The following is a 24,374-nucleotide window of genomic DNA, read 5'->3' on the forward strand; positions in this document are numbered from 1 at the left end:
GTGAGCTATGATGATGCCACTGCACTCTAGTGGGGCCAACAGAGTGAGACTCTGTCTCCAAAAAGAAAAAACAAAAAAGCAAACAAAAACAATCAAAAACTAAAAATCCCAACGGGGACAATAGCAAGACCCTGTCTCTACAAAAAATTGAAATATCAGTCAGGCATGGTGATGTGCACCTGTAGTCCCAGCTACTCAGGAGGCTGAGGCGGGAGAATCACTTGAGCCCAGGAGTCAGAAGTTGCCATGAGCTATGATCATGCCACTGCACCCTAGCCAGGCAACAGAGTGAGACCCTGTCTCCAAAAGAGCAAAGCACACACACAAAAATGAAAAAGACAACAAAGTACTCATATGCCTACTCTGCATTAGGATGATCTCCTTCAGGTCTTTTTCTATGCAATTTTTAAAGTACTAGTGGCCAAACCTGATAGCGGCCAAGCCCTGGCATGTAGTTAGGAGTAGGACCAGCCCCCAGACCTCGACTCTCCACTTGTACCACATAGCGTCACACCCCTTCTTGCTAAGCCTCAGCTCCTTCACCAGTAACGAGGGTTGAGAGTGGTGCATACCTTATCGGTCTTTGGGGAGATTAAATGAGTTAATGCACATAAAGTGCCTTGGCGTACAAAACCAACAATAGCTATTATTATTATTACTCTGAGCAGAATCTCTGCATCGCGGTTTCATTTTCTGCCTCTCCTCCTCTGAGGAGCACAGCAGTGTTTCTTTCGGAGGGCAGGGAGCTCCGCCCAGGCTGTGCAGGCACATAAAGTCGCCTTTGGGTTTTGCAGGTCACTGGGATCACTCAGTCAACGCAGGTTCTATCAAAGTTGAGCATTTGGGCCTTTTCTCATCTTCTGTTCCTGGTGGATCCAAAAATTTCTCAAGAATGGCGGATTTGGCTCATTCGGCCTCATATCCCAGCCCAAGCTACAAGGGACCGGGAGAGCTACCGCGGCGTACAGGCAGAGGAGTGTCTGCGCCCTGTTCAGGAAGTCAAAGGGGGCAGACGCTGGACAGAGATCTTACTTAGTTGTGCCTGGAGGCCTAGTGAATATGGCCACTCACAGGCGATAGGGTGCCCACACTCTATCGCTCACACAGGCCAGCGCTGTGGCTTTGGGCCTTATGGCTGTGGGAAATGGGTCTGTGGGCTCTGTGGAAGGAAACAGTCAATAGCAAGCTTGTTCTAGAAAAGCTAGAGCTGTTTCTGCAGTGGTCCTGCCCAGCTCCAGCCTCAGCCACCATCCCCCCCCTCCCCCCCCCCAAGTCACCGTGACTCCGTTGCCTCCTCACTCCCAGCCCTGCCTTCCCTCCCGCCCCTCTCGGAGTCAGTGCTCCACCCCGGAGCCAAGTGAGCACCTCCAGGTGTCAATCAGAGCCTGTCCCCTCCTGCTTCTGGCCCAGCCAGCAGCTTTCCACTGGGCTCAGAGTCACGCAGAGCCCCCGCCTGTGTGCGTGACTCTAGTCCCCTGCAGGACCTGGGCTTAGCACACCTCACCAAGTCACCCTCAGCCCACTGTCCCCCACCCTTCGGGCTTTCGGGGTCCTGGCCCTCTGTTGTCTTCCAGCGCACAGTAAGCTCTTGCCCACCTCGGGCCTTGCCACACACCCCTCCCTCCCTGAGCGATAGTCAGTCCTTGCCCTGCTGCTTGCAGGCATGGTGACCCCTCATTCCGCTGGTGTCAGCATCTGTGTCACCCCCTCAGAGAGCCTTCCCCTATCCACCCCATGTCTGACAACCTCCCCCATTCCGGAACCTTCCTTGTTGTCTTTCTAGAAGAGATGCTATCACCATCTCCATTGATTTCATTTGTTTTGTTGCTGGCGTCCCTTTGTGTGCGTGATGCTGTGGCCACCGCCCACTCCTCCGTCCCATCAGAATGTCAGCTCCTCAAGAGCATATCTGCCCTTGCATCCCCTGGGGAGTAGGTGCCCAATAAATAAAGGGAGGCAGGGAGGCAGGAAGAGAGGGAGAGAGTCCCCGGAAAGGGGACACCTTTCCAAGGCGGCCCGGTTTCCTGGGACGTGGGCAGAATGCCCTGCTCAGCCCTAGCATTACTGTGCGAGTTAAAAATAAAAGCCCTGGGTGGAGTGAGACGCCTTTAAAGACGGTGGGGGAGAGACAATGAGAAGCATGCGCCACCGCCCAGGTCCAGCAGGGTGTGGGACCCGCCAGGGAGAAAGAGGGACCCTCACTCCGGGGAAACACGGACGCCGGGGCTGCAGCAGTCTGCCCGACACGCGACTCCCGTCAGTCACCAGTGTCCCTCTCTTGACCTGCGTGCGTGAAAGGACCCAGCGTAGCCAAGTCAGGACCTGCCTCCACCCCAGAGGAGGACATGCTCGAGGTTTCTAAAGAGATGTTCTTTACAGTTCCTAGAACAGAGGCCTCCACGCCCCTCATCTGCCTGCCACGCGGTCAGGGAGGAGGGAGAGGCCTGGGGGTGACAGGAGGCCAGAGGCCGGCCTTGGCTCACCCTGCCCCGACCTCCCCCAGGGCCCACCCTGCGTGGGATCCGAACCTCCCACCGCAGAGCAGGGCTCCGGCCGGACGCCCCGAGGTGAAGCTGCACTCCGAAGGCTTGGCCGGGGTCTGGGCCAGCACAAGGCCGGGGCGCGAGGCGGGGAGGGCCAGGGGGCGGTTAGGGGGGCCAGAAACAACTCGGACGTCGCCTTGGAAACGCTCTCCCCCTGCACCGCACGCATCGGATCCACCCCGAACCAGCTGTGTGTAAACCTCCGGCCTGGGTGGGAGGTGGGGGTGCCTTAGGGAGGGTCAGAGTGGGACGGGAAGGGTCCACCAGCTTTGTCCGTGGGGGGATGTCCATCTTCAGGCCGCAGCGAGAGCTCTGAAGACCCAGGGGCGCAGCAGGCTCAAAATCCCTCTTCCGGGCCTGGCCCCCGTGGCGAAAGGGTGGGGGCTGCCAGCAGCCCTCCTCCACACCGCGCCGGGGCCCCTTCCCGGAATCCCTCTCTCTGTGCCGCTCCGCGAGCCAAGCGATGTGCTCATGGTCACCTGGTGCGAGAGGATGTTCTCAACCCCCTGCAACAACTGCTCTCCACTGGGTTTTTCCACATCCGCAGCCGTGAGACTGTCGGGAGGGCCACGAAGGAAGGGGAAGGGAACCGGCAAGTACCGAGAGAGACAGCTACACCGTGATCTTTCCGTGCCGCCCCTAGTCTAACCTCCACCGCCATCCTCCAAGAGAGGAGCCGGCACAGAGAAGGAAACTGCAACGTAAAGGGGACCCGTTCCTTACCCCGGGTCGCTGGGCGAGGGAGGGCGGAGCGTGGTGCGGAACGGCTATGGGGTTGACACCTGCAACAGGCTGTCACTTTGAGTCCTTGCAGTCAACATGCAAACGGCCCGAACTCAAAGGCCAGCACCAGTGGACACTGAGCAGAATTTTCAAAAGTGCAAGAACCAAGGAATACCCGCCCCCAGCCCGGTGGGAATCTGAAGCTTCCTTTGTGCATTGAGCAAAAAGAAGTCTGCTGGAGTGGACTGTTCTGTAGTCGTTTGCCAGGAGCACCTACGGCTTAAAGCTGCGGAGCAGGTCGCCTGCGTCTGCTCCGGCCTCAAACTCTTTAAGGGGGCTGCTGCTTTCTCGGATTAGTTGTGGGTTCCCAACGTGAGGATTTTTAAGTGCTGAGAAAGAGCAAGATAATCATCCTCCCCTAGAACAGAAAAGACTGACAGGGAGCAGCAGGGTAGCAGGTGCCCTTCATAGCCTAGGACCATGTTTTGAGTTCAAGTATGTTCTCATGAAGACTTCCAAAAAATCTCAGCCAGACTGCAAATTTGACCGTGGCAATGATAACGCACATTTTAGGGAGCAAATACCATGTGCTATGTATGCATTGTGCACTGAAACATTTTGGGCACTTTACATGGGTTATCTCACTAGATTCTTACACCTGTGAGACAGGAGCAGCTCACACTGCTATGGCACGGACACGTGCTGTAGACTTCATCCCTGTGAACTCACGTGTTCCTGTCAACAGCCCCAGGAGAAGTTATGTTATCTCTCTGTCACAGAATCAGAGAGGTTATGTAACGCGGCCAGGGTCAGGCAGCTACTGAATGTCAGACCCAGAGTTCAAACCCAGACAGTCCGACCCCGGCGTTCATGCCGTGGACCCACACGCCCCCCTGCCCGTGCGCGGATCTGGGATGGGGAGAGGCTGATCAGAGAGTGGGTCCGAAGTGAAGCTGTTGGAAGGATTCTGGGTCTCTTTTATCCGCTCCCTCTCCAAGAAGCTCAGGGCTCTGCTCCCCAGGCCCTCGGCAACTACATCCCAGGACCAGCCTGGGAGAACGGCAGTGAGTTTTATGTGGCCAACCAAATGGAGATTGAGTTCATCCTTGGAAAGAAACCATGGCGAAGCCCACCTGCATCTCTGCCGTTTAGAAACACCCCCATTGTCACTTCAAGCACGAACACCCAATCCCGGCTAAGGAGGCATGTTTTGCTCCTATAACTGGATCCCCACCTGTCATTCAAGGTGACGCGGCCACCTCCAGGAAGCTGGGCCCACCCACCCTGCCGGGCCTCTGCTCTTCCCAGGGCTGCGAACTTGCCCTGCGTAGACGCCAGGGAGCGCTGCTGTCGCGTGCGTTCCCTGCTCTCCTCCAGGGGCCATTCTGGATTCTGGCAGATACTCTGAGGACGGCTGAGAAGAGTCTCATTTTCTAGAAGCTCTTTACGTCCTCGAAACTACCGGTGCAGCACTTAGCGGCACACTAATCAATCAATGCGCACTGCTGCTACTAGCCCTGTCGGAAGGGGGGGAAGGCAGAGGCGAGCTTCCCCGCCTGCCTCCCTGGGTGCGCGGGCTGGAACATGCCGGATCAATGTCTCCCTTCTGGGTGCCTGACATCACTTGTTGTGCATCTCTAAGCATGAACAGTACCCCTAGGGTGGATGTTTCCAGGCTTCCAAAGTGAGTTTTGTGCTGGGATGAGACTAAGCCAGAGCAGCTGACACACAGCATGGGGTCCTGGCCACGGTGTGGGGCCCGCCCACCTGAGCTAGGGCCAGGGGCTCTGGATGCAAACTCCTCAGATGTGCCCGGCCCCTTTCTGGAGCTGTAAGGGACAACAAACGGGTAGAGGGCCCATTGCCGTCCTGGTCTTGCTTTAACACTACCAAGATTTAATGATGCGCTCAGTCACACATTGGACGGACATGTATCGAGCACCTGCTGTGTGGCTAGACTCTGTCCTGGGCACTGGGGGTGTAGCAAGGAACAACACCTTGTCCGTCAAGTGCCTGCCCTCGTGAGGTGTACATCCTAGCAAACAGGCAATAGCAAGTCTATTAAAACGTGGCAAGATACCCATAGACTGGGATAAGCACCACGAAGGAAGAGAGGCAAGCAAGTGAGTAGTAACGCAGGACCCTCTCGGAGGAGGTGACAGGAGAGGTGAGGCCTGCTCTGTGAAGCACTGGGGGAAAGGCATGCCAGGCAGATGGAACAGCAGCTGCAAAGTCTGGGAGGGAGGATGGGGCACAGGGACAGCGGAGAATCAGAAGGGAGGCAGGGGTGGGTTGGGTGGGGAGATGAGAGGTGGGTGGGAGTCGGGGCGATCTTACCCTCCAAGAGGGCTCCTGTCTGCTTTCTCACCTTCCTGAACTTCACCTTCTCCTCCAAAGTGTGCTCCAAGAACTCATCCTTGCTTAGCCAAATGCGCTCCCTCTGCTCGAATCGAAAGGAAGGGGATTCTTTTAGTGGCAAGCTGGGCGTGGGGTAAGGCATGGCATTTGGGGTTTTATCAGGCCTTTCTGCCACATGTGGACTGTGCCAGCAACATTGGTATTGAAGAGAAGCTTCCCAGTGACGGGAGCGATGTGGATGTGTGTGTCTGGCGGCCACGACATTCGGGCAGCTGGGAGGGCTGCAGACGCCAAGCTGGAAGCCCAGCCCAGGCCCCTGCTTCCTCTGGGAGCCTCCCGTCAGCACCCCTGCCCCTTCCAGACCCATCTCTGCCCCCCCACTCCACCCTCGGGAGTGGGGGGCACCCGGGCTTCCTGCCCCCTGCCCCGGCCCCTCCCAGCTTGACTCTCTGCCTTTCTCCGCTGCCCCTTCCCTCCTCTGAACAATCAGCCTCCCAAAGGCGCCTGCTCCTGCAGCTTCAGGCGCAGAAGCAGCGGGCCAAGGAGACGCTGAATTCACAAGACCTTTCTGTGTCTTTCAAAGGGCGCCAAGGAAGGGGCTGCCTAGTCAGCCGCAGCAGGAGCCTGGCCTGCCTGCCAGGCTCACTAATGAGCCTCCTGACGGGAGAGAGCTGTCCCTGTTCACACTCTTCCCAGCAGAGCGTTCCAAATGCCCAGAACGGCTCTGCTGGGGGGGGGGGGGCTGTGGCTAGAACACCACCTGGGGAGCAAGCTGGATTTCCGCTCCCCAGTGGCCAGGCAGCCCTCCCTGGGGCCGTGAGCTCAAGAAGCCTGACATTGCGATGTTCCCTTTGTTGACTGAGAGTCTGCCCTACATAGGACCACTCCTCCGGTGGGCCTCCATGGCTCACAGCTGAAGGACCTAAATCCTCCACACCCCCACGTGGTCCGAGGCTGCCTGCCCCTCGGGCTCCGGCTTGCCCCTTCCTCACTGGCCTACCTTCCTCCCCTCCCTGGGGGCACCACATGACCTTCACACATGCTCTTTTCCCCCTGCCCAAAACACTCTGCCCTCACCGGCTCATGCCTGCCAATCCTCCAGATCTCAGCCCAAGCGTCACCACCTCCTGGAAGCTCTCCCAGATTCCTGATGGGGGCAGGCGGCTCTGTCGTGTGCTTTTGCAGGACCGCTCAGGAGAGTCACTGCTTGGTTGACATCTGTACCCCCATGTTGCCTCTAACTTTCACGAAGGTGGGGCCTGTCAGTCCCGGGCTCTGTCGCAACCCCATGTTAACACGCTCCCTGGCACCCAGCAGGCGTCCCGGGAGAGCTGAACCAACCTGACATGGTCACGGTGGCCCTCAGTATGCCCCGTCCCAGTCCCCCTCCCTCTCCCCTTTTCCTCCTGCCTGCCTTCCCTCCCCACTCTCTTCACTTCCCCTTCCTCCCTCCTCACTCTGTCTGTTCATCCCTTCTTCCCTCCTGCGCTTTGGGCCTACTTGCTGCTCCTAAGAGCACTGGTTAAGCCAACAGAAAGGTACAAAGAGTTAAAAAGTTGCCATAACTTGACATAACATGCTGGCCTTCAACGAGATCACCCCAAAGTCAGGGCCGAGAGGGGGAATCCGGGAACCTGGCTTCCCACAGTGTTGGTTTGCTAGGGCTGCCTCCGCCAGGACCCCGCGCTCCGTGTCTGAAAAGCAGAAACCGTCTCAGGGCTCAGGGGGCTAGAAGTCCAAGGTCAAGGTGCTGGCAGGGCTGGCTCCTTGGCTGGCAGGCGGCCTCTTCTTCCTGAGTCTCCTTCCTTTGTCTTCTCTCTACACGTGTCGGTCTGTGCGTAAACCCCCCCATTTTTATAAGGACACCGGTCAGACTGGACAAGGGTCCACCCTAATGACCTCATTTGAACTTGACGACCTCTGTGAAGAGCCTGTCTCCAAATAGGGTCACATTCTCGGCTACTGGGGAATAGGGGGTGGTTTTCGTCATGTGAATTCGGGTGGACACAATTCCACCCCAGCACCTCCTTCCCTGTGCCCAGCGCCCCTACCCTCTTTGACTCAGAGAGATAAAAATAGGGAGCTCAGGGACACATCGTGTACTGAGGAAATTGTAGGGGAGTCTGGGAATGGGGTGGACAGGCAGGAATGCGCACTAGAGAAAGGCACCCCCCCCCCGCCCCGAGAAAGAGAGAGGAGGGTTGAACGGACAGAAGCTAAAACCGTCCTTCCTCGTGGAATAGCCCAGTGGTTTCACATCCCGGCTCCTGTAACCTGCTGGCTCTGGGTTCACATCCTAGCTCAGCCACTTGCCAGCAGTGGGGCCCTTTCCCTCCCTTGTAAAATGCGGACAGTAATGGAACCTAAGTGACAGGATTGTCCTGAAGATGCAACGAGAGAACAGCGCAAGCGCCCGGCACGGAATCGCTGGACGTGCAGTGAGTGTGCTGTGGGTGGCGTCGTGACAGGTGGTGTTTCCTCGGGTAACTGGGGACGCAGTGATGCCAAAGAAGAGGGTAGCTGCCGCTGACTCAGGCCGCACCACTCTGTGTTCCCTTTCGTGGTGACAAGGAGAAGGGAAGTGGAATAGCAGCCAGACCTGCGTGTCCCCGGTTGCGGTGTGTGGACCCAAGGCGTCAGAATCCCCCGGGCTCTGCTCAGGACACCCGCAAAGTGCAGGCTCCACACCGCGGGGGGGACCCAGGAACCCTGATTTTTACATTAGCTGCCCTGACTCTTCCGCACATTACCGCTCGAAACCCCCCCGGAGCAGACCGCGGGTCCTAGGGCAGCAGAGGTGAGCCCCGCCCATGAGGACCGGCCTCCCTCCCCACACCTGGACACAGCCCTGGGGCAGGGCAGGCACGCCCCACACCTGCCTTCGTCACCGCCACTCCTCGGATGAGGTCAGAGAGGGAGTCGTGAGCAATTATGTGTGAAACGAATCTGGAAGTCACCTTTTAAATGTACTGTTTAGAGCGATCGCATTGCAAATCAGGTTTTTTATGTTACTGTAAACCTCACTGTGTTCAGACGCCTAGTTTTTGGATTGTCCATTCCTCCTCTCCCCACAACTGGGGTCATCTGGACCTCAGGCTTAGCTAAGGATGCCCTCTGACCTTAGGCTGGAGCGGGATAAGGAGCCCTGGCCCGCACACCTGCTGTGCCTGTGCTGCCGTTGGCAGGCACGGCTTCCTCTGTGCTTGGTAACTGTCCGCTGCCACGCGCTGCCCGGTCGCTGCCTGAGGCATGCCGTGTCCCCGGTGAATTCACGTCTCGCTCCCAAAGGCCCAGGTCCTCAAGGCTGAGATTCTGCTCATGGCCCAAGCTGGGGTCCTGCCATCCCTTAGCAGAGCTTCCAAATCCTGGCCTGCTTTCATCTGTGGCTGAATTCCTGTCACCAAGCTCCACCTGCCTCTCAGGACACCCCCCACAATCCCCCAAAACATACACAGCCTGCCAGTTCAGAGCTCAGGATCACCGGGCAGCCTGGGCGTGCAACCTGGTGATAGCTGTGTGACCTTGGGCCAGCGGCCCACCCACCCGGCCTCGATTCCTGAATCTACGATGGCCCCCACTGGCGTCATACGGGGTTGTTATAAGAATTCAGGGAGGTGATCCGCTTAAAGCCAGGCACGGCGTCTGCATATAGGAAAGGGCTGGAGAAATGCTGGCCACCAGGACAGAAGCCCTGCTATTTCCAAATGCTCACAGATGCAAACAAGGTTCCATAACAAAGCAATAGTGGCTTCATGCTGCCCAAAAGGTGACACTAGTGGTCCCTCATCATGTCACTTTGGACTTTGGAACAAATGCATTGTGAGCAGTCTTTTCAGAACTCACCTTTTAATAATAGTAATCATCATCATAGCAAAAACTCACATAATGCTCAGTATGAGCCAGGCACATACATACTCATCTGATCCTTTCAATAGCAAGGTTGGCATTTTATTACCCCACTTCACAGATAAGGAAACTGAGGCATAAGATCATAGGACTAATAAGTGGCAGAGTCAGAATGCGGATCCCAGGCAGCCTGGCTGCAGAATCTATGCACTTAGCCACTACGTCATGCAGCCTCTCTTAATGTGGTGTAATCTCATTATAGGAGAGGAAAGACACAAAGGAGAAAGTTAAGGCAGAGAAATGTTCTAAGCAGATAGCCCTGGAGCCAGCATTCCTGTAAACCAGTCCCAAGAAGCCCACCTCTGGCTGGGTTGAAACCATGGTGTATTTAACAGCAAAAGCAATTGCTGTTCCCTTCGCCTTTCTCTCCCTGTGGGCCACTGGCCCAGATGCTTGTCCACGTTCCTCCACCTTGGGCTCCTGCACTTACCTTCCAGCTGTGACATCCCATCAGCTCAGGCCCATCCTCTGTCACCTCCCCACCCAATAGGCCCCCTCTCTTCTCTATGTTCGGTTGGGCTGGGTCCAGTCACACCTTGCGATGTGACAGCTTGTCGGTGCTTGAACATTTGCTGATTAGTGAATCCTTTCTTAAGGAAAAGTATTTATTCACCCACAATTTATATGCCATGTATAGAGGTTAGATCCACCAAGAGCACGGGTATGCCTGTGGCACAAATGACTACAGATTATTTTTCCAGCAGCCTAAATCAAAAGACTCTGCATCAGCCAAGCAATGCCTATCTAATGAGATGGAAGTGGGCGCACCTTCCTCTCTGCACAATGCCCTGGCAGCTAGCGTGCAGGGCTGGCAGCTCCAAGATCGTTAATAGTTTATTCATAGGTGAATAGTTTATTCACCTAAGCAGGCAGCCACACTCTCCCGGCATGAGTCATCCCTTTGCCGGTGTAGATGGAGCATGTGGATGTCTGTCCACCATCTCCACTGAAAATAGTCCCATCAGGGTTGGTGCTACTTGCCTGCAAAGTCAAACCAGTTGGCCAAACACTGCTTCCTTAAGTCCTTTTTTGAAACTAGGCAAGCTATAGGTAAACGCCAGATTTGGGAGAAAGTTTATAAAGAAACTCATTATATTTTTCTCTTAATGTTTTGTGTGTTAACTTTGCTTTTGATGAAGTATTTCATTTGCAAATCCATTTATTCATACCACCTACCTAAGGCAGGGGCAACTGAAGAAAGTCTCCCCGAGTCCTTCTGCCCACTGCCCCCCTGCAGCAAATTGGCGCTCTTGCCTGCAGAGCTGCAATCCCAGGAGGGGACTTTCCTCGGAAGCCCTCAGTCACCAACACAAAGAAAACAAAGGAAAAGGGAATCCGTGCCTGTGAATCAGAGTGGCCACCTAAATCCCCAGTCACTCACGCTGACAGCCCCCGTAAACAGCGGCCAGCCCTTTGCTAGACACCACTCGCTTCCCAAAGCGAGTCCCATCCCTTTGGCCACTGGTGGGCGGGCGGCTGATCCTCCTGCAAAGCCAGCAGAGCTGGCAGAGGGTAGCCCCACTGGCCTGCGGCAGGATGCTCCCGTCCTCCCTCCGGGGTTGGGGAGCTAAAGCACAAACAACCACATCCCCGTAGAGAATGAAAGGAAAAGTGCTGGTCACCGGAGCAGAAGGGAAGGAGGCAGGGGCGGTGGGTGCAGAACAGCCTGAGAAAGCACGGGCTGTTTGAACTCCGCTGGGACATAGAGTGGGCACTTGGGTCTCCGAAAAATGTGGGTGCTTGATTCAATGCCTGGCACGCCCATGCCCGCACCTGGAGGTCTGAGTTTCTCAAGTGCCCTTCAGCAGGAGCCCTGCATACCTCTGGCACGCACCAGCGACGTGGGCGTGGCGGGCGTGTGTGCGTGCCAGAGAATGTGCCCAGCGTTCCCACTCAGGCTCCTTCCCCACTGGCGCCCACCGCAGGGGGTACTGGCATGAGGATGGGATGTTCCAGGAAGGTCAGAAGGGGAGGGAGGAAGTAACGTGGGTGACCTGTGGAGCCAGCAGGACACCATCCTGCTGAGACCCTGAGCTGACACCCTCCGTTAATCCTAAATTTCAGCCTGACTTTTATACCCAAAGGTTGATCAAATCTAAGCTGCGGACGGGTTTTCTGAGGCAGCTGCGTTGCCCAGCTCCCCAAGAGGGCCAGAGTGACACAGCAGGATGCTGCCTGCCACACTCCCCACGGCTGGCCGCAGCGTCTGACTTTGGCAGAACTGCAAGGGCTGCACCCAGCACTTCAGTAGATGAGAAATTGCTGCCCCTGCCGGCCCTGGTGACACTGGCACTGGGGAATGAAGATAACACTGTGGTCTCTAAACTATAAGTGTTTTCACACGTACGCGCCATCAGCAAGCCCTTCCCCCAGCAGTCTGCCCACGGCTCCACCCAGCCGGCTTGGGATTCACCTGCAGGAGTGCTGGTTCCGGAGCTGTCTGCTTAAATCCTTCCTCTGCCTTAACTTTCCCCTTTTTTCTCTCTTCTCCAAGGCATTTGCACACATGCACACACACACACACACACACACACACGCACACACACCCTCAGCTCTGCTATAATCCGCTCCCCCCCCCCCCAGGAACAGACGCCCTGGTTCTTACCTGGAGAGCTCGCAGTCTGAGGGCTGTGCCTTTCTCCACGCTCGCTCAGTGCCGTCCCAGGGGAGGCGGAATCCACTTGGAGTCGTCCGCTCTGTGTTTGTCACTGTCACTGTGCTGCAGCCGCCTCCCCGGCAGCCCCGCGCCGGCTCTCTGAACCTCTGGGCCGCCGCAGCTCTGTGTGGGGAGAGGGACGGCCGTGGCATGCACATCGGGTTGCTGGCCCGCCTCCAGACACCATGCCACAGAGCGGCTACCAGTCCCCGAGGGCCGTGTGGGAAACGGGCGGGCGCGGGTGGAGGGGGGCAGGCTTGCAGAGCCTAGAACGTCAGCCTCCAGGGCTGTCGCTGGCCCTTGTTTATCAGCAGAGGGGACCTGCCTTTAGACAGCTCCCCACGCCCACCCCACCCGCAGCGACGCACACAGAGCTCCAAGTGCCCCCAACTCTGGACAGCCTGCAGCAGGCCCAGGAATGCGGAGCTGTTGGCAGGGCGGGGAGGGAGGCGAAGACGGCCAGGGGTGGCAGCAAGTACCCTGGGTGTTATTTTAACGTGGTTTGTCTTGGGGCAAATGCCTGAGCTGAATGGACTACTGGCCCGTCTGAGCAGAATCCTGTTTATTTTGAGGCCTGAGTCGCCAGGGAAACAGCAGCAGGCCGTGGCTCCCAGACTCTCCCTGGAATCGGGAGCCTGCTGGATGAAAGGGAGCCCTTTTCTGTGCTGTCGTCTGGCACCCTGCGCAGGGTGTAGGTGTCTGTGCGTGGCAGAGTGTGCGCGTGTCCGTCTGTCTGTCTGTGCCGTTCCCAGAACCAAGCCCTGCAGATGGCATTTTGCAAAGCCACTCAAGGCAGTGGCCATCCGGGTTGGGGCAGGAAGGAACTGCAGAGAGAATATTTCTGTCGTTCCTCACCACTGTTGGAAGCCCCTCCCCGTTGGACTAGGGTCAGCGGTAGGGATCCCTCAATGGGCCACGAGCATGGCCTTTTATACCACCCGCCAGGTTTGGGTCAGGAAGGGAGGGAGCTGTCTTTGCAAATCACTCTTTGACTAGAAGGTGGGGAACGAAGGTGGACTGAAACGTTATGGATCAAGCAGTGTCTTTGAAGAGACCCAATGGAAACATGATTAATAGTTTCCTATGACTGGTGAGCAGTCCCTCCTCCTCGTGCAGGCGTTTGGGCTGGGAGGCGCACGTGCATGCGTGTGATGTGTGTGTGCGTGTGCATGCAGGCCTGCCCACCCTATGATTCCGATAGAGAGGTGCACACCGACCTGTCAGAACCGGAAATGTGCTCTCTCCCTCTCCCCCTCCTCTGGGCAGTTGCTCAGGTGCAGGGGAGGTGGGGGGAGGGGAGCCGGTTCTCCACGCCCCTCACAGAGCACCGGGGAAGCATTTATGTGCCTTCTGAAGGCATCAGCTTTGGAGAAGCTCATCTCCTGTTAACAAGTAACTGGAGGCTCAGGCGCCACACAGCTCCAGTCACACATGAGTGCAGCTCCCAGAAGGGACTTCACAGTGTGGAAAAAGCGAATTTCTCCAGACCCTATTGGCTGGATCCTTCCTGAACTGCCACTTCCACACATTCAAAGGATACTGATAATTCACTTTAAAAACAAATACTCTTCCTGAGTATCTGCAAGATCCTCAAGGGGCTTCTGAATCATAAAAATATTTCAGACAGTGGTCTTCTAAATATTGGATTATTATTATGCTATCTGTAGTATGCGTGTTAACTCTTTTTTTTTTTTTTTTTTTTTTTTTTTTGGAGACAGGGTCTCACTCTGTTGCCCAGGCTAGAGTGAGTGCCGTGGCGTCAGCCTAGCTCACAGCAACCTCGAACTCCTGGGCTCAAGCAGTCCTTCTGCCTCAGCCTCCTGAGTAGCTGGGACTGCAGGCATGCGCCACCATGCCCGGCTAATTTTTTTCCATATATTTGTAGTTGGCCAATTAATTTCTATTTTTGGTAGAGACAGGATCTCACTCTTGCTCAGGCTGGTTTTGAACTCCTGAGCTCAAACGATCCTCCCCCGTCAGCCTCCCAGAGTGCTAGGATTACAGGCGTGAGCCACCGCGCCCAGCGGTTGTTAACTCTTTTTAACTACATGGAACGATAGACTTGAAAGTTAGAAAATATCTTTAAAATCCTGAGGACAGAGATGCAGACTCAGAGTGTCACCCTGGTGGCACCCCTGGGTAGAGTCCTCACTGTGACTAAAACCAGCTCTCCCTATGTCAGGTTGACACCCTTTAACCTGCTCCCACTGTGTTTTTGGCTGTTCCTGGGCAACTCAGCTCTTTGGGGCTCCAGATTCCTTCCTAAAGGAAATGAATAAGACTTTCCCACTCATATCTTCCGGGCAAACACACAGGATTATCGTGGCAATCAAATGGATGCAAATGTGTTTGAGTACCTTGAACACTGAGAATTCAAATGCAAGTCAATGTTTTATTTCTTCATTATATTCCGTTGTGAAACACCATTTAAGCGCGCTCGTGCACACACACACACACACACACACACACCTTTTAGGCAAATACAATCCCTGCTACTGACATACATTCTCTACTACCAATTGGGTGTTCGGCAATGCTACTATCCAAACACTGGGAAACAACGAATCCTCAGTTCTTTAGGATATTTACTGTACTCATTCCTCCCAGTGTTGAAAATTTTTTAAAACTTCATTTTAACATCCCTTCATGTCTATATTTATTTCCCCTTCTGTGTTGAGTATCTGTATTTATCTTTTAAATATACATTGAGATTTTTTTTTTTGGAGTCCTAAGACACGATCACGTGACTGCGTTTCGGCCCCACTGTTACTTAGCGTGGGAGGGGACTTTGAGATGACCTAGTCCAAAAGTCTGGCTCAGAATAGCCCTGCAGCTCTGTGCCAGGAAATAGTCAGTGGAAATAATAGCTGTCGAAGCTGCTTATTAAACATCCACAGCATGCTAGATCCTATGCAGAGTATGTAGCAGAAATCCCATCTCCCCTCTAAGCACTTACAGCACTTTAAAAGCCATTTCTGCTGTGATAAACCTTCTGGGAGAGCCTGCTAGCGCTGCAGAGGGGTGCTCTGAGAAAGGAAGGAAATGACAGCTTTGGAGGACCCACAAAAATCCTAGCAGGTTTATCCATCCACAGAGATGCGGGCTTGCCCGGAGCCATCTGCATCTCAAGTGCTGTGGCCCGTGCTGGAGGTGAGATTTTTTTTCCTTCCACATCCTGAGAAATGGACTCAACACAGAGCACTTAGGCAGCTGCTGCTGCAGAAATTGGCTCTAAACCTCTTAGAAGAGCTTCAGAAGGGCAATAAAGGTGGAATGCGGCGTTTCTGTGGCTTTCCTTGTTCTGTGCTCGGTGCCTCTGGAAATCAGACGTAAAACTACCGCTTTTTTACTGCACCAGCACGATTGAATCAACAGGGTTCAGAATGCCCCCAGTAAATACATTCTCTTCCTCTCCAGGCAGAACATGAGCCCTGGCGTCTTGTCCTTGAATCTTGAACCTGACATTCAGTATTTGCTTTAAAATTTCCCCTTTATTCCTCCTGTTTACCTAGACGCTAGAGTTATGCGAGACGCACGCCAGACACACACTGCATTTTCTTTCTAATCTCATTTGACCTTGTTCAGGCACAGCAAATCCTAATCAGCTGACAGGAGAAATGAGATGCTGCGTGCCAGTCTCTCCCTGCAACAAAGCATTTCCTTCTGTTTATGCCCAATCAGGCAGTTAAATAAAGGGCATGCTGGCCTCATGGTGATCTAGCTGCCAAGATGACGGCGGGCATTGGGAAACGCGGCGGACGCTCACAGGAAATTTGTATTAGTTGCTCCAGGGGACCCGCCAGCCCCAAATATCACCAGAGCTGCAGGACAGAAACCGGGTCCAATGTCTCACCTTGGTCCCCCTGCAGCCCAAGAGCATGAGCTCACCCCAGGTTGTCACCTAGCTCCCCAGCAACTTCGGGAGAAGATGCTTGGGTAGGGACATACCCGGGAGAGATGGGTCTCCCCTCCTCTGATATTGGTCACCCATCCCCTGCTGCATTTTATATTTTCCTCCATCCCAGCTTTTAAATTTTTATTTTAAAATGTCTTCTTTAAGTAAAAAGAAGACTTCATGCACATGATAAAACGGCACAATGTACAGAAAGGTATAAAGTGACCCTCACTCACCCTCTTCTCCCCAAAGATAACCCCCATTAACTTTGCATGTGTGGATTCTTTCAGGGGAAAAATGTCTTTGTACCCCTGAATGTGTGCGTGCTTAGAAACAGCTGACTAGGCACGGTGTTTTGCATCATTGTCTTTCCCTCAATAATGGACCTTGGCACATTGGTCTAGTGCACATGAGCACCAGTATTTCTTGCCTGTATTATTGTGATGTCCTCCCAGCTGGCCTCCCTACCTCTACCCTTACCCTCTACAGTTCATTTTGGAAGGATCCTGCTAAAAGGTAAATCAGATCATGTCCCTGTGTGTTGAAAACTGTCCAGCACCTTTCTCTTGCACTAAGAGCAAAAGCCAAGCTTGCTACCACCACCTGCCCCTCCCAGTTGGCCCCCTACACGCTCCTTGCTCACTGTGCTCCACTCATCTGCTCCTCCTATGAGCCAAGCTTGGTCCTACCTCAGGGCCTTTGCACTTGCTCTTCCCTCTGCCCAGAATCTATGCATTTATTTTCTGCCCGTAGATTCTTTGCATGGCTGGCTCTTTCCTGTGATTCCCATCTCAGCTCCGACCACCTCCTCCCTGACCACCTGTTCTAAATCAGTCCCTACTCAACTGTCCTTTACATCCCTCAGAGAACTTACTACTGTCGAAAATGACCGTGTCCATAAAATGTTTACGTGTTGGTTTTCTGTCTCCCCACATCACGTGTGCTGGAATGTTCCAGCAGGGGCTCTGGTGCCTTCCCGCCATTGTACACTCAGTGCCTACACCAGCGGCTCTCCACCGCGGGTGTGCCTCCCCATCACCTGGGGGCGGGAGGGCTGTTAAGACACAGATTGCTGGGCCCCACACTCCGAGTTTCTGCTTCAGTGGGTCTGGGGAGGGCCCACTAAATTCCAATTTGTGTTTCTAACGAGTTCGCAGCTGACGCCGTAGCTGCTGGCCCAGGAACTGCACCAGCAGGCTGGACAACGCCTGGAACACCCACCTGGGGGTGCAGAGAGATTTACGACGTGAACGCAGGAGTCCGCACAGAAGGCTCCTCCGCCGCCTTTGTCCTGGCAGCTTTATGTTCCATTTATCATGTATTTATGTTCATGGGACTAGACCGTGCGCCTCCTCAACGTCCTTGTGGCAGGTTGGCCCCAAGTTTTGTCAGCTAAAATGAGTTCTCTCCATCGACTTGCCAGTGGATGATTAAAAACCTAAAGCTTTATAGGGTTAGGGGGAACGGTGAGGGCCACTCCTCATTTTCTGCCTCAGCAGAACATCAAACCCAAAAGTGGTGCAACTGCCACTGGGCATGTGACAGAGAACTCCCCCCCCCCCAGGAGTGACCACCCTCCCGGGCTCCCCTGTAATGGTTTAACAGCCTTTCCTGTCCGTTCATACTCAGCCTCGGTGCATCAACGTGTTCACAACTGGTCTACCTGGGCCCCAGGCAGGTTCTTCTGAGTCACAAAACCTCTTGAAAATCTGACAAAATCTAGAACCCTATTCCCCAGAAGGATACACGTGCATGCACACACACACACACACACACACACACACACACACTGACACACTTTTTTACATTGAATTTCAGGAAGTGACAAGATGCCCCAAGCCCATTTTAACCCAGGGCTAAGAACTCCGGGTCTAGCAATTGGCTGGCTATTGGGTAAAAGAAACAAACAAACAAAAAAGCCCACTGCTGATCCCCAGTTTATTATTTAATTTCCTGATGAATCAGAGGTTTAAATGTCAGAAGACAAATCTTAGAGGAAAGCATTAAGGAAAACATTAGTAAGATTTATAATCTTAGAATGGGGAAGACTTTTTGAAGCATGATTTGAAACCCAGAAGTGAAAAATCAAACAGGGGAATTGATTCCATAAAACATAAAATGATCTGTACAGGAAAGAGGAAAAAAGGTTTTCACGGTCCAGACTCTGGGGAGAAATCTATGAATTCTGTCTTTCCCATCCACCTTCTTCCCTCTGGAATTGTGCACGTGGCTCCCGGGCAAGCCCTATGGGACAGGACTCAGCCTTATCAGAGCAGACGGGGCAAGACCACATCCTTCTGCAAAGCCCCGTCGCCGGGCTCACTATTTCACTCCCAGTGGCTTGGGTTTTGAAACAATGTTATTGAGATATAATTCACATACCATAGAGTTCACCCGCTTAAAGTGTACAATTAAGTGGTTTTGGTATATTCACAACGTTGTGTGGCTATCTCCACTATAATTTTAGAATATTTTTGTCACCCCCAAAAGAAACCCCGTACCCCTTAGCCATCATCTCCCCATTCTCCCCTCCTGCCAAGCCCAGGCCACCACTCATCTGCATAGGCCACCACTCTTCAACTGCATAGGCCACCACTCATCTGCATAGGCCACCACTCATCTGCATAGGCCACCACTCATCTGCATAGGCCACCACTCATCTGCATAGGCCACCACTCATCTGCATAGGCCACCACTCTTCATCTGCATAGGCCACCACTCATCTGCATAGGCCACCACTCATCTGCATAGGCCACCACTCATCTGCATAGGCCACCACTCATCTGCATAGGCCACCACTCATCTGCTTTCTGTCTCTATAGGTTTTTCTGCTCTGGCCATTTCTTATAAGTGGAATCGTACAAGCTGAGCCCTTTTCCCTTAGGATGACATCTTCAAGGTTTATCCGTGTTGTGGTGCATATCCACATTTCTCTCCTTTTTGTTGCCTAATAATATTTCATTGTATGGAAATGCCACATTTTACTTGTCCGTTCACCAGCTGACACTTGGGTGGTTTCCTGTGTTTGACTATTATGAATGATGCTGCTATGAATGTCCTTGTGCACGTCTTCACGTGAACATAGGTTTTCATTTCTCTTGGGTCTAGGAGTGTCCTTTTCTCTCTCAAAGATTTACTGAAAGAATTTATATTTACTTACATGTCCCTCCGACCCCCATCATAACGTCATGGAGGCGTGAGCAGGCTTGGCTCCTAAAGACCTCAGAGCTCTTACCTCCCTCCTCAGGGACCTTCTGTGTAATCCTGGGACTCAACTCACTGTCACTGTGCCTCAGTTGCGCCATCAATAGCAGGAAGCTGGGAACACCAGCTCTTCGATCCTCTCATAGGATATCGCGAAGATAAATGACATGATAGGGTCTGCTCTTCTTAAGATACTAACGCATATGATGGGCTATTGTGCATCAAAGAAGCAAGGCACACCTGGACCAAGGGTTGTGCCAGCACACAGATGCCTGCATTAGCCCAGAGGCCAGGGGCTGGATGTGGGGGCACAGACGGGATAGAAATTATAATCATCATTTTCTCAAGATTTTGGCACCCTTTGAGGCCAGAATTTGTTTGCCTTCCAAACCCTGCCAGCTACCCTCTGGGGGAGGGCCCCGCGCCCGGGCTCCCTGGCCAGGGGCAGGAGAGAGGGCAGGGCCGCGTGTAGCGGCTGGCGGCCAGAGGGGCAAGCTTAAACTCTAAAGCTCACCGTCCAGCTGACCTTTCCCCCAAGACCACCGTACCTCATCTCATTAAAATGCGCCCCACTCTCTACAGACCCCACAAGCTCCTTTTGCGAAGTCCCTGACCCCCGACCTTCTCGTTGGCTCCCTCACCCCTGGGTAGAATCTAATAAAGACACCCCCCCCATAGAGGTACTGGAGCCCGGGTGGCAGAAGAGGGGTCTAAAATATCTGCACGTCCTCATGCTCTCTGACCAATCACCTGTGCCCCTTGCTCTCTAAAATCAAGCAGCAAGAAATTCCACTCATAGGCACATGAATGATGAATGGAATAGGAAACGAGATGGCAGGCATCCTGGGTTATACTCCCAACATCATCACTTACCAGCTATATGATCTAGGACAAGTGATTCTTTGAGACTCAGTTTGCCCATCTGTTAAATGGGATCATAGTAGTTCTTGTCTCCTAGGGTCATTGTGAGCATTACCTGAGATGACGCCTACGGGGGCTCCAGCATACGTTCCGAGCTCAGTGTTTGCTATAGTTATCATACTACTTTTTTTTTTCTGAGACAGATTCTCACTCTGTCACCCTGGCTAGAGTGCAGTGGTATCATCATAGCTCATTGCAACCTCAAACTTCTGGGCTCAAGCGATCCTCCTGCCTCAGCCTCCTGAGTAGCTGGGACTACAGGTGCATGCCACCACACCCAGGTAATTTTTCTATTTTTTGTAGAGATCGGGTCTTGCTCTTGCTCAGGCCGGTCTTGAACTCCTGAGCTCAAGCAATCCTCCTACCTCGGCCTCCCAGAGTGCTGGGATTACATGCATGAGCCACTGCACCTGGCCTGTATTACTTTAAAAGTCAGAATTAAGGACCCAAGCAATCTATCCACTCTCCCTAAGCTATTTCGGGAGGCTGGTTTTCTTTTGGTCAATTAAGTGGACTCAGTTAGGCACCTACTATGTGTCTGATACCACAGAGAGGGCTGGGGATGAAACTTAATTCTCCCCCAGGAATGTAAAATTCGTGCTGTGAGAGAAACTAAGATACATGAAATTCTTAGAGACTGTATAAACAGTAAACGTCAATCCTGACAGTCAATGCCGTCTAGGCTTGGAGAGGGGAGACTGAAGAATCTAGAAGGGCCAGACAAGACCTCAGAGGGGAGGCAGGCCCTTGTAGGGGCAAGATGAGTTCACATCAGCAGCAGAGAGGCAGACAGAACTGGGGGTGGGGGTGAAGTGTCATCCGGGGAAGAGAGACCCACGTGGGCACAGGCAGGTCCGGGCATGGTGGGTGTGCTGGGCACTGGGCCTCAGACAAGCTTCCTGGGATCTTTCCTACTATCAGGATCTCTAGGAATGACACGCCATAGGGTCTCTTATTCACCTGTGCCACTAATTAGCATCCTTCCCGGGAGACCGTCTGTCACTAATAAATTTTAGTGGCATGTAAGAGGGAGGAAGGAGGAGGAGATAAGTGGGAGGAGCTTTGACTCCTAATCTAGACCGTTGCAAAAAGAGCGACGCAGGGTGGCAACCATGGACCTCGGCCGCCCTGCATCTAGCCCCCGTTCTCCTGGCCGAGCACCTCGATTATGTTTGGGGAGCCACCCCTTTGTTGCTCTCATTCCACACGGCGTCTGGATGGGTGGGCATGACTCCACGCCCACGGCCGGGATGGGCACCATACCTGCACCGGTGCTGTGCCACGTGACCCTGAGGCTCCAGCTACTGGGACAGGCAAGCACCTGCTCTGTGTAGGGTGGCCGCGCCCTCGCTAGGGTGTCAGCCAGAGCTGCAGGCAGTGTCTCGGCACCACAACGGGCAAATCTTCCTGGGAACAGAATGACACGGCGGATGCAAAGCCAAGACTTGGAGAGAGATTGCAGATGCCGTCATCTGGGCACCTGGATCCCGTCATCGCAGAAGAACCCTGGCTTTTTCAAGTTCCATGGGCAAAAAACTTTCCTCTTTGTGCCTAAGTCTCTTCAAACTGGGTTTTAGCCTGTGCTCACTGAAAGCATCCTGACTTACTCAAGTAACCCCCTTGTCCCTACCCTAGGAGGGCTCTGTTGAGTTCTCATTAGCATGGACATCTGTAGTCCGCAGCCCAGGGGTGGCCTGTCCAGGCTAACAGGCTGCATGTGCAAGTGCTGGTGGCATCTGTATGTGTCCCTAAATAGACACAGGTACATGTGACAGCCTGCACCTCTAGCTGTAACAGAGACGCTGGGGGTGGGGGAGAAAAAGACTGCAAAATTTGCTGCTCCTCTTTGTCTGCTTACAGAGCAATTCTCCCCACAGCCCTGGTTTTATTCCTCTCGTTCTCAACCGAAGAGGAATATTTTGCGGGTCTCTGAGGGGTCAGGGGAAGGGAGGCTTTGGGGGAAAGGAGGCTCTGCAGATCCCATTTTTGTTTTTTTCCTTTTTGCCCAATAACAATAACAAAGACTCAGCTGGCATCCTTTTATTTTCTATGTCATGCAGGCCTTTTGAAAACAAACCATTAACTCTACCGCAAAGGGATTTGCCTAATGATTTCCTGGTAGATGTCTCTTTGGATCTCAGCAAAGATAATTCACTTGGTAGGAAACGCTTCCTGCTCCCCCGCCCTAAGAACCAGACCTACCCAGTTCTTTCTGGGAGCAAAGAACTGGCCTTTGAATGAGAGAAGGGAGCACAGGAATGTTTCACTCTAGCATTCATCACAAAGACTCGAGCCTGCCACACACCCAGATGGGGAGGAAGAAAAAGAAGGCAGCAGCGGGGGTGGGGAGCAGGTTCGTGCTGAGCGCAGGCACCAAGCCAGGCGGGAGGTCCCTAGCAATGGGAGCCCCTGGCACAAACAGACCCACTCACCTCTTTGGCGGGGCTCTGGGGCGCTTTCTCTCGGGGAGGTGACAGCTTTGGCTTTGCAGTGTCCACACGGTACAACCCGGGCCGCCGCAGGCAGGCTGCCGCAGGAGGAAGGGAGTTCCCATTCACCACCAGAAGGAGTGTCCTCCGAGGAAAGGAGGCGATGCCCTTGCCCCGCTGGAGTGGGTGGAGGCTGTCGGAGCCACTTGCCCTCTGTCCCCCGCTCCCTCTCTGGTGTGAACTGGAGCTCAGCAGAGCCCCAAGAGAAGGGCCGAATGAAGCCACGCGCCACACCCACCCTGACAGCAGGCTGGCCTCCCAGCCTTGGGGACCGTGGGGAGGGAGGCCACCCTCCTGGGCCCCTGCAAGTGCGGCCGGACCTGCTGTGCCCACGGGAAGCCCAAGGACAAGCCCTTGCGTATTTATTTCTCCCCTTCTCATGTGATCTTGTTTTTGGACTGGACGCGAAAGCTATTTGGGGTCTGGACAGCTGCCAGGTAAAAGGACAATTATCTCATCCAAGTCGTCTCCATGCCTCTCCGAACACCGGTCCCCGTTACCTTTCCCTGAGTGAGGCAGAAGGGCAGGGCTGGGTCTCGCTCGGAGCCTTACTTCCAGCACATCCAAGCAGTTTGGCCAACTAACCTTTTTTTTTTTTTTTCCCAATTAGTTGATCACCACCCTTTAAGATTTCACAGAGGATAAATGTGATGAAAAAAGTCATTACTTTTATGCCTTTTTTTAAGGCAGGTGTCTCTGAGGCTGGTGGTGTCATGTCGCACAGTCGTCATGTCATACACATTATTTTAGACACAGAGACCCTCCGATCAGCCCCCACCCTGGAAGGCGTGTGTGGGCTCCAACAAAATGCATCAATTCAATTCTGCCTTCCTCCCGGGCTGTTTCTGCTTCTCACTCTGTGGCTTGTAAAACTTAACACATTGAAACATTTGGTTTTTTTGTTTTGTTTTGTTTTGTTTTGTTTTTACCTGCGATTCTTCCTCTTCAGACCCGAATGGCAAGTTTTGAAACAGTCATGCTTGACAAAAATGCCAGCTCAATACCATCATCTTCATCATCAGCACTGTTATTTACTGAGCTCTTGCTAAATGCTGTTCACGTGCTGAACACTTTTCCCACGTTGTCTCATTTAATCTCACAACAGCCCTACCAGGAGTGTAATATCGCTCCGGTCTGACAGCCGGGGAAGCTGAGGTCTGGAAAGGTTCCTGCCCTGACCTTCAGAAAGGTCAGGTGAGCTGCGAGCTCCTGTCTGACCCCAGAGTTAGATCTCTTGGCCACTGTGCCCTGCTGTCTCCTGGAGATATGAACTGTTGAGAGTTCACTGTTGTTTTCATTTTAGAAGAGGAAAGACAAACCTTATGCTTGATTCAGACCCATGGCTTCAATCCTTGATTTATTTCCCAAATTCAGTTTTTGGAAGGAAGAGAGAATAAGGTTTTTGTCTGTTGACAGTCCCAGGCCCTGATTCTTCTAGGTGTAGGATGGAGAATCTCCGGCCTCCATTCTCATTGGAGCCATTTTCCCAGGAGCAATTCACTGTGCAGACTCAAGCAGGGAAGACAGGGCCGGCCCTGCCCAGGCAGGACTCGCGCTGGGGTTGGGCCGCCCTTCCCGCCGCCCTGAGCGAGCCAGTGAGCCAGCCCGACAGCTTGTCCAACACTGCCCTCTGCAGGTGGCTGGCCTGCATTGCCCCAGGATGTGTGTCTTCAAGGCTT

The 24,374-nt window shown here is 53.6% G+C and overlaps 1 protein-coding gene across 2 annotated transcripts in view; it reads right to left on the reverse strand.

Moving 5' to 3' along the window:
* Positions 1–23,014, reverse strand: part of FGF1 (fibroblast growth factor 1) — a 91,786-nt gene extending 68,772 nt beyond the window's left edge. Inside the window, exons 1-2 of one of the 2 annotated variants that reach the window (XM_012748784.3) lie at positions 22,639–23,014; positions 12,136–12,309 (exon numbers count right to left, since the gene is read on the reverse strand). The gene's annotated coding sequence lies outside the window, so the exon portion shown is untranslated. Of the gene's footprint in view, positions 1–3,266; positions 4,512–12,135; positions 12,310–22,638 lie in introns of those variants that run through there. The other variant, XM_075996165.1, reaches the window with a different exon arrangement.
* Between the last annotated feature and the right edge of the window lie 1,360 nt (positions 23,015–24,374).

The sequence above is a fragment of the Microcebus murinus genome, chromosome 21 (assembly GCF_040939455.1).
Source record: "Microcebus murinus isolate Inina chromosome 21, M.murinus_Inina_mat1.0, whole genome shotgun sequence".
Classification (NCBI taxonomy): domain Eukaryota; kingdom Metazoa; phylum Chordata; class Mammalia; order Primates; family Cheirogaleidae; genus Microcebus; species Microcebus murinus.